Raw genomic sequence first — 14152 nt, forward strand, 5'->3', positions numbered from 1 at the left:
AAACTGGGGCCCGGATGAGGGAAGATGAGACACAGACCCCAGAAAAGAAAAGTCTGCTCCATCCAGAATCCCGGCTCTGCGCACCCCAGCTCAGGGAGGGGGAGCCAGGGGGTCGCGGGGCCACTTGCTAGCCGGAGGAGGTGGGGGGTCAGGAATGAAGGACTGAGAGGGGCCGTACCCCACCCGTGGTCAGGGCAGCAGCTGGAGGCGGTTCTGGGCCACCTGAGGGAGACTGTCCTGGGCGACGGTGGACTGCCCCCACCAGGGAGGGAGGGTGTCCAAGCTCTGACAGCTGCAGGGCGCAGAGCAGGGGGTCAGGAGAGAGGACAGGCAGACATGCTCTGCAGCGTGGGGGCAGCTGGAGGAGAGCAGGGACCACTTTGGTGTCTCTGGGGTCAGGACGTTGGAGTACCACATTGTGCAGCCCAGGCAACCCGTGCAGCCGACCTGTGGATGACAGCTCCTCTAGGTTCCCCCGGGGATAACCTGCCCCCCCACTTGTCTGTTTGGGGGACCCCATGGCAGACTGTGACGGCAGCAGGGACTGAACCCTGAGGTAGCAAAGGCAAGAGAAGGAATTGGCAGCACAAAACTGTGAAACTCTGAAGGAGGAGTCTGGACAAATGTATTAAGATTCGTGTGACAGAAGACCCCACGGAGTAGCGGCTTAAACAAGCCTGTATATCTCTCTCCCATAAATGACATCTGGAGGCAGTCCCACCAGGACCGCTTAGTAACTTGTTGGTTACCGAAAGCACATGGATCCACCACGTGGTTCAAAATGGCTGCTCAAGTCCCAGGCATCAGGACGCTGCGGACGCAAGGAGAGCAAAGGATGAAGGAGGGCACCCCAAGCCGCCTGTGGTTAGTCACCTGGCTGGTCACCCCACCACACCTTACTGCACGGAAGCCTGGGAAAGAGTGGCCACTTTTCCTGAGGAGGAAGGTCGTTGTTGTTTAGTCACTAAGTCGTGTCCAACTCTTTGTGACCCCGTGAACTGTAGCCCACCAGACTCCTTGTCTGTGGGATTTCCCATGCAAGAACACTGCAAGGGGATTTTTCTTCTCCAGGGGATTTTCCCGACCCAGGGATGGAACCGTCATCTCCTGCATCGGCAGACAGATTCTTTACAGCTGAGCCACCAGGGAAGCTCCGAGTGACAAGCCAGGCTCATTCCCACCCGGGCAACCTGGTCTCCCAGGTTAAAATTCAGTAAAATAAGAGAAGAGTGGGTTTAATACTTGATATTTACATTTTCCTGTGGATGGAAGAGGGACTGCCCAGGTGGCAGAGTGGTAAGGAATCCCCCTGGATTTCCAGGTTCAATCCCTGAGTTGGGGAGAACTGCTGAAGGAGGAAAGGGCTACCCACCTGGAAAACCCCAACCCTAACTCAGCCTGCTCAGGACAGTCAGCACGTACTAGTTCCCACTCAGACGTCACTGCAAGCGTCAGCAAGCTGCCCTCTCTCTCACTGGTTTCACTTGGCATTCCCAGCTTCAACACTCCAGAAACGCTGCCTCTTCTCATTCCTGCCTTCCAAGGGCCTGAGAGAAACGAAACTTGTATCCAGTCCAGCCGCCTTGCAGCTCAAGCACCTCCACCTGTGGCCCCTGGGGCAAAGGCAGCACCTCCTGCTGGGGGAGGGCCAGGAGGGGGAACCCTGGCCTCGCCCGCAGAGGACGTTCCTCCCAGTGAAGGACAGAGGGTAAAGGCGGATCTCATCCAGTCCTGCCTGGAGAGGAAACCAGCGTGGCTCTTCAGAAAGCAGTCCAGCAATAAGGATCTAAAGCCTAATAAAGTGTTTATACTTTGGTCCATTAATTAACTTTTTCTAAACTATCCTAACAAAAATCCAAAATATTGAAAATATGTATTAATATGTCCTTTGAGCAAAAAGTATAAACCACTTGAAAGTGAAAGTCGCTCAGTCATGTCCAACTCTTTGCAACCCCATGGACTATACAGTTTATGGAATTCTCCAGGCCAGAATACTGGAGTGGGTAGCCTTTCTCTTCTCCAGGGGATCTTCCCAACCCAGAGATCAAACCCAGGTCTCCTGCATTGCAGGCGGATTCTTTACCTGCTGAGCCACCAGGGCAGCATGGGAACCCCTTTGGATGATCAATAATAGGGAAAGGGCTTCCCTGGTGGTCCAGTGGCTAAGACTCTGCACTCTGGTTGCAAGGGGCCTGGGTTCAATCCCTGGTCAGGGAACTAGACCCCACATGTCAAAACTAAAAATCCTTCATGCCACAGCAAAGATAAAAGATCCTGCATGCCCCAACTAAGACCTGGCACGGCCAAGTAGAAGGATAAATAATAAACACATTAAAAAGTAGAGCAGTATCTGAGCAAACATGGTGTGTTCACATGCTGCTTAAGCAGCCATTAAAAATGGTGCTTTCAAACCAAAGAGTTTATGACAACATAAGAAAATGCTTCTCTTATACTGTTAAGTGAAAAAGACATAAGTGTAAACATGTATACATTTTTATCTCAACTAAGTTAAAATTCAGTAAAATAAGCGAAGAGTGGGTTTAATACTTGATATTTACATTTTCCTGTGGATGGAAGAGGGACTGCCCAGGTGGCAGAGTGGTAAAGAATCCCCCTGGATTTGCAGGTTCAATCCCTGAGTTGGGGAGAACTGCTGAAGGAGGAAAGGGCTACCCACCCCAGTATCCTCACCTGGAAAACCCCATGGACAGAGGAGCCTGGTGGGCCACAGTCCATGGGATCGCAGAGTCGGACACGACTGAGCGGTTGCACAAGCAAGCACGTGGACGGTGCAACTGTGGGTGGTGGAATTGTGCTTCTCTGAAGAGAATTTGCTTCCTCCGACACACATCACTTTCATAAGCTTTATATTACTAAATTTACTTTGTTGTGTGAAAGTCTATGATTATGAACTTTGTTCAGACTCAGCCCCACTCTGGGCCTTGGTTTTGAGTACGTCCTGTGAAGAAGCCACACCCTGGCTGTCGGCAGGGCTGACTCTGCCCTGTCTTGGGCAGAGAACCTTAGTCGAGGTCCACATGGGCCTCTTACTCTTCTCTGCGAACCCTGGACCCTGCCTCCTCCCAGTCCAGAAAATGCTGTCCACCTGCTGTCTTCCCTCCAAAGGGCCAAAGTGCAGCAGGAGGTAGACCTCCCCCGTTGCCGCTGTCTCTAGGGCGCCGCCCCACGGAAGAACTCCAAGTGACAAGTCAGCCAAGAAAGCCCCAGGCTCATTCCCACCCGGGCAACCTGGTCTCCCAGCCCCAATGGCCTGGACCCTGGGCATGGACAAAGATCCTCTGGGATCTTGCTGGGGACCCTCCCCAGAGGCAGCACGGTCGGATCGGCTGAGGCCAGACCCTCCTGAGTCCTCCCCAGCCTAGTCCCACCCACACACACACACCAAACTCCCAACGCCCCCTCCTCTAGTCTGCAGGAAGCAGGCGCTTGCCTCCCACACCAGGATGGCAGTGGACTGGGGACCCAGGCCGCTGATGTCCTCACCCAAGGGACACTTCTCTCTCCCTGCTGCTCCCCACCAATGCCTCTGAGACTTTTACATTTCCACTAGTTCCTGTTTTCTTTCCGAGGGAGCAGGAGCCCTTCTTGGTTGAGTTTAGAGACCTGCTGTTTCAAGTCCCTCCATCAGCCCTGAGAAACTCCCCAGTGGCAGCTGTGCATGGAGCATGCAAAATGCCAGGCTGGATGAAGCACAAGCTGGAATCAAGACTGCCAGGAGAAATATTAATAACCTCAGATATGCAGATGACACCACCCTTATGGCAGAAAGCAAAGAAGAGCTAAAGAGCCTCTTGATGAAACTAAAAGAGAAAAGTAAAATGTTGGCTTAAAACTCAACATTCAGAAAACTAAGATCATGTATTCCGGTCCCATCACTTCTTGGCAAATAGATGGGGAAACAACGGAAACAGTGAGAGAATTTATTTTTGGGGTTCCCAAATCACTGCAGATGGTGACTGCAGCCATGAAAGTAAAAGACACTTGCTCCTTGGAAGAAAAGCTATGACCAACCTAGACAGCATATTAAAGAGCAGAGACATTACTTTGCTGACAAATGCCTGTCTAGTCAAAGCTATGGTTTTTCCAGTAGTCATGTATAGATGTGAGCGTTGGACCATAAAGAAGGCTGAGCACTGAAGAATTGATGCTTTGAACTGTGGTGTTGGAGAAGACTCTTGAGAGTCCCTTGGACTGCAAGGAGATCAAACCAGTCAATCCTAAAGGAAATCAACCTTGAATATTCACTGGGGGGGACTGATGCTGAAGCTGAAGCTCCAATCCTTTGGCCACCCGATGCAAAGAGCTGACTCATTGGAAAAGACCCTGATGCTGGGAAAGATTGAAGGCAGAAGTAGAACAGGGTGACAGAGGATGAGATGGTTGGATGGTATAACCGACTCAATGGGCATGAGTTTGAGCAAGCTCCAGGAGTTGGTGATGGACAGGGAAGCCTGGCGTGCTGCAGTCCATGGGGTCACAAAGAGTCAGACATGACTGAGCGACTGAACTGAACGAAGCAGAAGTAGATGTTTTTCTGGAACTCTCTTGCTTTTTTGATGATCCAGTGGATGTTGGCAATTTGATTTCTGGTTCCTCTGCCTTTCTAAATCCAGCTTGTACATCTGGAAGTTCTTGGTTCACATACTGTAGAAACCTAGTTTGAAGTATTTTGAGCATGACCTTGCTAGCACGTGAAATGAGTGTAATAGTGAGGTAGTTTGAACATTCTTTGGCATTGTCTTTCTTTGGGATTGGAATGAAAACTCACCTTTTCCAGTCCTGTGGCCCCTGCTGAGTCTTCCAAATTTGCTGGCATATTGAGTGCAGCACTTTCACAGCATCATCTTTGAGGATTTGAAATAGTTAGACTGGAATTCCATCACCTCCACTAGCTTTGTTCATAGTGATGCTTCCAAACAGTATCCACCCTTTTGTTCCAGGAGGACTAAGGCTTGATGTGAGATGTACAGTTGTTGGCTTACCCAAAGTGAACTTTTTTGCCTCTTTTAGCAGTTTGCTGATGACAGCTACTGCTCCTAAGCAGGGAGCCAGCCATTGGCTGTGGAGTCCAGCTGTTTTGAAAGACAAGCTGCTGATTGGGGAATGTCTCCCCTGCCCAGGGCCAGCCCCTGCCTCTCATGCACACAGAGATTGAATCCTTCCTGGAAGTCAGGCAGGCCTAGGACCAGTGCAGTCATGAGTTTAAGTTTCAGAGTCTCATAAGCCTTTTGGCAATTTTCTGTCAAACCAGAGGTTCAGAATCTGCATCTTCCAAAGCACAGTATAATAGCTTTCCAATTAGCCCAAAGTTTGGTATCTACAGTCAACAAAATCCCACCATTCCGAGGAAAACCCTGGAGTTGTCTTCGGCTTTTTGGTCTGTACTCTAGTTTTAATAATTTGTTAGTTTCTCTAATTTTAAAAGGATTCATCATTTGGCCACCAATAAATTATAAAAAGACTTCTTATAGGCCTAAGACTCGCACTCACACAATAGAACAAGCCACAAAGATCAGATAGAACATTTACATCTCAAAAACACATATAAAGTAAGTTTCCCCCTAGGAGGTCTTTGTTTAAAGTTGCCAAGCCAGTTTGCTTTTTTTTTTTTTGTAATCACCTTAATTACTTACTTATGCAATAAAAAAGAATTCCCTGGAAAATCATTTTTTTATATGTGTAATCACCTTTAATTTCCAACTAAGTAAACACTTGTCATAACTATAGGTTGACCAGTCACTTAGGATTTTCCCTAGGGACTCTGAGATGGAACTTTGGAGGAAGGATTCCCATTCTAGCTTGAGCAGTTAGTATCAGAAGTCTGCGTGCACAAATCGAAGTATACAAACCACACTAGCAGGAAGTCACCAAAAACAAAGTGAATGGCAAAGAGATGCCCAGAAATCCAAAAACCAAATGGCAAGATTGCCCCAGATGTGACTTCCAAATCTCACTAGGCCTGTGACGCCCCCATTCTTAGGAAGAAACCTGCAAACTGGGACTGCATCGGTTCCCCAAATGGAAAATGTCAAACAATCTTGATCTGCACCTTGGGGGACTTACCAAAAACTAGCAGGTGTCATGAAGAACCAGACGTCCTCTTCCTGATCCTCCAGTATTTAATGTTTCTCAGAGTGAAAGCTTGGGATGACTCGATGAGAGAAGAAAAGGTGTCCTCAAGGCAGCAGACACCTTGGCAGCTGCAAACGGCAACCTCTCTCCCATTCTCGGCTTCAGCCTGGAGGTCCACAGTCAAGTCAACAGGTTAGGTATGACGGGGCACGGGTTCAGAGAAACCCCTCAACCCACGGCTCTCCCGAAGGAGGCCAGCATAGGGAGAGACACTGAGCATTCGATCTAGCCAAGGTCCCTGCAGGGACGCCTGCCCATGATCAGATCCTGGATGAGCCCCCACAATTGTTGCTGGCCAAAATCTTCACTTTCTCTGCCAATCAAAGCTATATAAAAAAAATTACAGAGACAGAGTTTGAAAGAAGTAGAAAGATGGCTTTAATTCTCAGCCAGCAGAGAGGGGAACACAGTAGGATCATGCCTCAAGAACTGTGCCCGCCCTCTCCTTCCCCTATGAGGCGTATCAGTTCAGTTCAGTCGCTCAGCCGTGTCCGAATCTTTGCAACCCCATGGACTGCAGCACACCAGGCTTCCCTGTCCATCACCAACTCCTGGAACTTGCTCAAACTCATGTCCATTGAGTCGGTGATGCCATCCAACCATCTCATCCTCTGTCGTCCCCTTCTCCTCCCTCTTCAATCTTTCCCAGCATCAAGGTATTTTCCAGTGAGTCAGTTCTTCGCATCAGGTGGCCAAAGTATTGGAGCTTCAGCTTCAGCATCAGTCCTTCCAACGAATATTCAGGACAGATTCACTGGTTTGATCTCCCTGAAGTCCAAGGGACTCTCAAGAGTCTTCTCCAACACCACAGTTCAAAAGCATCAATTCTCCGGCACTCAGATTTCTTTTTAGTCCAACTCTCACATCCATACATGACTACTGGAAAAACCATAGCTTTGACTAGATGAACCTTTGTTGGCAAAGTAATGTCTCTGCTCTTTAATATGCTGTCTAGGTTGGTCATAGCTTTTCTTCCAAGGAGCAAGCATCTTTTAATTTCATGGCTGCAGTCACCACCTGCAGTGATTTTGGAGCCCCCCAAAATACAGTCTCTCATTGTTTCCATTGTTTCCCCATCTATTTGCCAAGAAGTGATGGGACAGGATACCATGATCTTAGTTTTTTGAGTGTCGAGTTTTAAGCCAGCTTTTTGACTCTCCTCTTTCACTTTCATCAAGAGGCTCTTTATTTCTTCTTTGCTTTCTGCCATAATGGTGGTATCATCTGCATATCTGAGGTTATTGATATTCCTCCTGGCAATCTTGATTCCAGCTTGTGCTTCATCCAGCCTGACATTTGCATGATGTACTCTGCATTTAAGTTAAATAAGCAGGGTAACAATACATAGCCTTGACATACTCCTTTCCCAGTTTGGAACCAGTCTGTTGTTCCATGTCCAGTTCTAACTGTTGCTTCTTGACCTGCATACAGATTTCTCAGGAGGCAGGTCAGGTGGTCTGGTATTCCCATCTCTTGAAGAATTTTCCACAGTTTGTTGTGATCCACACACTAAAAGGCTTTGGCATTGTCAATAAAGCAGAAGTTTTTCTGGAACTCTCTTGATTTTTCGATGATCCAATGGATGTTGGCAATTTGATCTCTGGTTCCTGAGGTGTCTAGGGGCTTATAGAAGATGAGGGCTTGTAGTCAGAAGTCAGTGATGAGGAACAAAGGTGTTAGGATCTTGATATCTTCCTCTTGCATTGTTTCAAAGACAGTCATAGACTGGTATCAGTAGTCAGTAACCCAGCAATTGAGCCTGGCAGTTCAGGGGCTCAGTGGCCTTCTTTCTGATATGTAACTACAAGGGGAAGGGTGTTATAAGGGTAAACACCAGATACAGGACATATTTAGCACAAAGGAAAATCGGTGCAAAGTGTAGCTCCACAGAGTTAGGGGGAAGAAAAGCAAACTTAGTTACAGACATACAGAGTTAGGTGCAGTTAAAGTCAAAGCTATGGTTTTTCCAATAGTCATGTACAGATGTGAGAGTTGGACCATAAAGAAGGCTGAGTGCTGAAGAATTGATGCTTTCAAACTATGGTGCTGGAGAAAATTCTTGAGTCCCTTGACAGCAAGATCAAACCACTCAATCCTAAAGGAAATCAACCCTGAATATTCACTGGGCGGGGGGGGGGGGGGGGTTTGATGCTAAAGTTGACGCTCCAATCCTTTGGCCACCAGATGCAAAGAGCTGACTCGTTGGAAAAGACCCTGATGCTGGGGAAGATTGAGGGCAGGAGCAGAAGGGGACGACAGAGGATGAGATGGTTCGATGGCACCACCAACTCAATGGACATGAGTTTGAGCAAACTCCAGGAGATGGTGAAAAACAGGGAAGCCGGGTGTGCTGCAGGCCATGGGATCACAAAGAGACAGACACAACTGAGCGACTGAACAACAGCAGCCAGCATGTAAATGTCAGTTCCCCTCTCCCAATTTACCCCTCCCCCTATTCTCCCCTGGTAACCCTGTTTATTTTCTATATCTGTGACTCCATTTCTGTTTTGTGAATAACTTCATTTGTACCATTTTTTTTTATATTCCACATATAATCGATGTCATACAGTATTTGTCTTTCTGTCTTACTTCACTTAGTATAATAATCTTTAGGTTCATGCATGTCACTGCAAACGGCATTACTTCATTCTTTTTATGGCTGAGTAATATCCCATTGTATATATGTATCACATCTTCTTTATCCATTCCTCTTTTGATGGGTATTTAGGTTGCTTCCATGTCCCGGCTGTTGTAAATAGTGTTGCAGTGAACACTGGGGCGCATATATTGATTCAAATTATGGTTTTCTCCCAATATATGCCCAGCAGTGGCATTGCTGGGTCATATGGTAGTTCTATTTTTAGTTTTTTAAGGAACCTTCATACTGTTCTCCATAGTGGTTCCACCAGTTTACATTCCCACCAACAGCGGGAATTCCCACCCACATCCTCGCCAACACTTGTTTGTAGACATTATGATAATGGCCCTTCTGACTGGTGTAAGGTGACACCTCACTGTAATTTTGATTTGCATTTCTGATAGTGATGTTGAGCATCTTTTCATGTACTTTTTGACCATCTATCTGTCTTCTTTGGAGAAATGTCTATTTAGAGTGTCTGGCCAGTTTTTGATTGGGTTGTTTGGGTTTTTTTGACATAGAGCTGCATGAACTGTTTATATATTATGAAGATTAATCCCTTGTTGGTTGTTTCTTTTGAAAATATTCTCCCATTCTGTGGGTTGTCTTTTTGCTTTATTTATGGTTTCCTTTTCTGTGCAGAAGTTTTAAGTTTAATTAGGTCCCATTTGTTTGTTTTTATTTTCATTAGGAGGTGGACCAAAAAAGATCATGATGTGATTTATGTGAAAAGTATTCTACCTATGATTTCCTCCAAGAGTTTTATAGTATCCAACCTTACATTTAGGTCTTTGATCCATTTTGAGTTTATTTTTGTGTATGGTGTTAGAGAGTGTTCTAATTTATTTTTGTGTATGGTGTTACATGTAGCTGTCCTGTTTTCCCAGCATCACTTATTGAAGAGGCTCTCTTTTCTCCACTGTATAGTCTTGCCTCCTTTGTCATAGATTAATTTACCCTAAGTGTGTGGGTTTATTTCTGGATTATCTATCCTGTTCCATTGACGTATGTTTCAGCTTTTGCGCCAGAAACACAGTTTTGATGAGTGAAGCTTTGTAGTATAGTCTGAGTCAAGGAGTCCGATTTCTGTCTTTCTTTCTCAGGATTGCTTTAATTACTTTATTTATTTTATTTTTATTTATTTGTTTATTTTTGGCTGTGCTGGGTCTTTGTTGCTGCTCGGGCTTTTCTTCAGTTGCAGCAAGCAGTGGCTGCCCTCCATCTGTGGTGTGCGGGCTTCTCACTGCAGGGGCCACTCCTGCTGCAGAGCGCAGGCCCTGGAGCAGCGGCTCGGCAGCTGTGATGCAGGGGCCTAGCTGCCCTTCTACACGTGGCATCTTCCTGGACCGGGAGTCCAAACTCTCTCTCCTGCATCAGCAGGCATATTCTTAGATTCTTAACCACTGGACCACCAGGGAAGTCCCTGACTTCATTTTAAAGGAGCTCTCCCTTCATTAACTTTCACACCTGCCACCTGATCACCTGAGCCGCAAAGTGTGTGGGCCCTGTCGATGCCCTGCCTCTCCACCTCTAGCCAGTCTCCAAGTCTTGCAGTGGAAGGGCTGAGGGGGCTGCATCCAGGGGGAGGCATCGTGGTTAGTCAGGGGCTTGGTGGAGGTGAGCCCGAGATGTCAGGCTCCACATGCAAAGCTGCAGGTGCAGAGGTCTCTGCGGAGTAAGGGCTTCGGGGGAGAGGCTCCAGGCTCCAGAGGGGAGGAAGGCACTGGGTGAATGGGCTCCCAGCCTTTCCATGCCTCAGCTTCTCCTCTCTACACCAGAGATAAACATAGAACCTAAGGGGATGCAAAGATGAAAACAGTTACCATTTGTAAGGCTGTTGGGAACTCTTCTTGCCCTGTAGCCGGAGCTCCGTGGCCCCAGCTACTGGCAGAGTGTGCCTGCCCCACCCCGCCTCACTCTATTCCCACCCCTCCAGTCTTATTCCTGCCACCCCAACTGGTTCTGAGCCCAGGGCTGCACGCTTGACCCCAGGGTCCATCTCCACACTGGGCCTCTGCACACTGGGGAGGTGGAGGTGGCCCCACTCAGCCTCAGGAGGAATTTGGTGCAGTTTGGGGGAAATACCCAGATCCAGGAAATGATCCTGACAGCACCAAGATGCATCTAGAATGTGAGTAACAGCCCTGGGCTCAAAAAGAGGGGCTCGAAGGATGGTTCCAGGCCCTGAGGGCAGGAAAGGAGGGAACCAGGCCTGTGGGGCACTTGCTGGATAGACAGTGTCAGCAGGAGCTGGCCTGCTTTGGGCACTTCCTGCTCATGGGTCCAGCATCACATCCCTGGGCAAAGTAGATCCAGCACATCCGTCTCTCAAGGCCAGTGCCATGGAGACCTCACGTCCCAGTCCCCTAAAATGCATCCAGGTGATGCCAACCTCATCATAACTCCCTATCCCCTCAGGAAGGATATCACGGTCCAGCCATGGTCTTGCTCTCCAGCCCCACGTCCATTCACTGGCACACACACACACACACACACACACACACACACACACCCTCTTGAGGATGGCCACAGCGAAGCTGGCTGCCCAGGCCACCCTGGAAACCCCCAGTGGATGGGGCCCTGGCTTGGGGTAGGGAGTGGCCCAGGGGCAGGCAGAGGGCAGCATCCAGGCCCAGGAAGTCCTGACTGCACCCTTCCTGGGGCCCGCGTGTCCTGGCACGTCTGTTGGTCCTTGGATTGTTGGGAGTTGGTGGTCAGGAGCTGAGGCTCCACATTACAATCAGACCCTCTGCATGTTGGGAGAGGCTGCAAAGAGGGAGCTGGGAAAATACGTATATGTATATTAATAACAGCTTTATTGAGATATGGTTCATACACTACATAATTCCTGCATTTAGAGTGAACAGTTCAGTAGTTTTAAGTATACTCACAGATACATGCAACCATCACCACAGTCAATTTTAGAACATTTTCATGGCCCTAAAGAAAAACCCAGGGACTTCCCTGGTGGTCCTGTGGCTAAGACTCCATGTTCCCAATGAAGGGAGCTCAGGTTCAGTCCCTGGTCAGGGAACTAGATCCACAATGCTACACCTAGGAGTCTGCAACTGAGAATCCCACAGGCCACAACTAAAGATTCCATGTTGCCTCAATTAAGACCTGGTACAGCCAAATAAATAAATAAACACATATTAAAGGAAAAAGAAACCCAGTACCCTTGAGCAATCACTCCACATTCCCTTCCCAGCCTGTGGTGACCACTATTCTCACCCATGATTTGCCTGTTCTGGACTCTGGATATTTCATATAGGTGGGTAATATAACACAGTCTTATATGACTGGCTTCTTTCATAGCATAATATTTCCAAGCAAAATGGACAACAACCCATGTTGCAGCATGTGTCAAAACTTCATTCCTCTTTATGGTTGAATAATTTTCCATTGTGTGGATATACCACATTTTTTCATGCATTCATCTGTTGGACATTAGGTTGCTTCCTTTTGGGGAGTTATGAATTATGTTGCTCTGAATATTGTGGAATTAATTAAAGCAACTTCAGCTAAAGTTAGAGTTGGGACAGGCCTGCACGGGAAACTGTCAAGCCCTCTGTGCATTGTCAATCACCCCAAACAATAAGAGATACCCCTGTCACCTCTGACAGGACGGCATCTCTATTTACTATCTAGTAGAAAGAAGAAAATTTCTCTCTGCTTCATTCTTATTGCAGTTGAGATCGCAGTGCTCCAACCTATAGAAAGCCTCCATACTTTGGACCTCCAGCTCCTCCAGTGGACTCTGTTTATCACAGTCCATCCCACCTCCCCCTTTTTCCTATAGTAGCAAGTCCCCCCTTCTTGTTCTCTGGATTTGCCTGTGGTCCACTGTGGTTCACATATCTTGAATTGCAATTTCTCTATATTTCTGAATAAACTCAACTTTTGCTGATAAAATAACTGGCTATTTGTATTATTGAAGTTGATATATGTGGTGTCACAAGTGGGATCTGGAGGTGAACCCCAAGAGGTGAAATCGACTGAGGTGTTGAACCAGGCTCCCTGTGTTTATCTCTTCTGTGGGTCACCACCAGCTTCTGATTTGACAAGTCTCCTCTCAAATTCTGAGCTCTGCTCATTTTGCATGTTGAGCCCTCAACTTTATTCCTAACCCTAACCCTTTCATGGGTATGATGGTTTTGTCCTTGGTAAGTACTCACTTGTTTTCTGGAGAGCACGTAGCAAGGTTCTCTTTGGGGGATTGAGGTAACTGTGATCTAAGAGTTCTGTTTTATTCCTTTTGGAATCTAGGCTAGGACTCTGGCAACTTTCTCGGGTTTTCAGAAGAACTTAGGGAAATGGGATCCAGTCATTTGAATGCTCTGAGGGCAGCCCTCCTTTGGGGACTCCAGCTGGTTTCATGCTTAAAATCAAGGGACCTCCCCATATAACCATTTTTTTAACGAAGTGGGTCAAACAAAGTAATCTGTAATTACAATGGCCATTGTGGGAAACTTGATCTCCCCAAATTCATTTTTCTTAAGATTAAATTGGAAGACTGCAGTTCTAAAATTAAGCAAAGTTGAATGGCATATTTATTTTCATTGGTAGTGCAAACAGAAAAAGACCTACCTCCCCCTATACCAACAGGAAGGCATCTCTCCTTCACATTCAGCAGGAGAAAGAAAGCTTCTCGCCACTTCCTACAGCCCAGCCAAACAGAGACCACAGAGGCCCAGCCCCCTGAAACCTCCTTACTTTGGATCCCCAGCTCCTCCAATGGACTCTAGTTATCACAGCCTCTATTCCCAGCTCCCTCTTTTCCCTAGAGTAGCAGGTTCCCCCACCTTGTTCTCTGGATTTGCCTGTGGTCCACCACTGCTCACATACCCTGAGTTGCAATTCTTCTGCTATTCCTAAATAAGTCTGCCTTTGCTGGTGAAATAACTGGCTAATTTATTATTAAAGGTGACAATATCCATGTACAGTTCTGCATGTTTTCATTTCTCTTGAATATGTACCTAGGAACGGAATTGCTGGGTCACATGGCAACTCTGTCTCACCCTTTGAGGAGCTGCCAGACTTTTTCAAACTGGGTTCACTGAATATTTTTGCAGGGTGTTCTGTCTATATTAATAATCTGAGTCAACCAAGATCTCTTAAGAACTACTCTTTGGCCACCAAGAGGCTAGAGTCTGGAGATCCCAGTGAAGACTGGGAGAACACGCCTGGGGACAGGCCGCCTGGGGAGGAGAGTTTGGGGCGTGGCTCAGGGCAGACAACCCAGGAGGAGGGTCTGGGGCAGCATGGGCGCCCCTGATTAGGGAGACGTCGCTCCTCCCGCAACTCACGCAACGCTAGTTACCTAGCGACCAGGTGGCATCCCTCCCAGCAAGCTCTGTTCCT

At 47.5% G+C, this 14152-nt stretch overlaps 1 non-coding gene across 1 annotated transcript; it reads left to right on the plus strand.

Annotated features, from left to right (window-relative positions):
* The first annotated feature begins 2144 nt into the window (after positions 1 to 2144).
* On the plus strand, positions 2145 to 2217 carry TRNAQ-CUG. Its single transcript has one exon. It is a non-coding gene; the product is annotated as a tRNA-Gln (tRNA).
* The last annotated feature ends 11935 nt before the right edge of the window (positions 2218 to 14152 follow it).

This window comes from Cervus canadensis, chromosome 29 (genome assembly GCF_019320065.1).
Source record: "Cervus canadensis isolate Bull #8, Minnesota chromosome 29, ASM1932006v1, whole genome shotgun sequence".
Classification (NCBI taxonomy): Eukaryota; Metazoa; Chordata; class Mammalia; order Artiodactyla; family Cervidae; genus Cervus; species Cervus canadensis.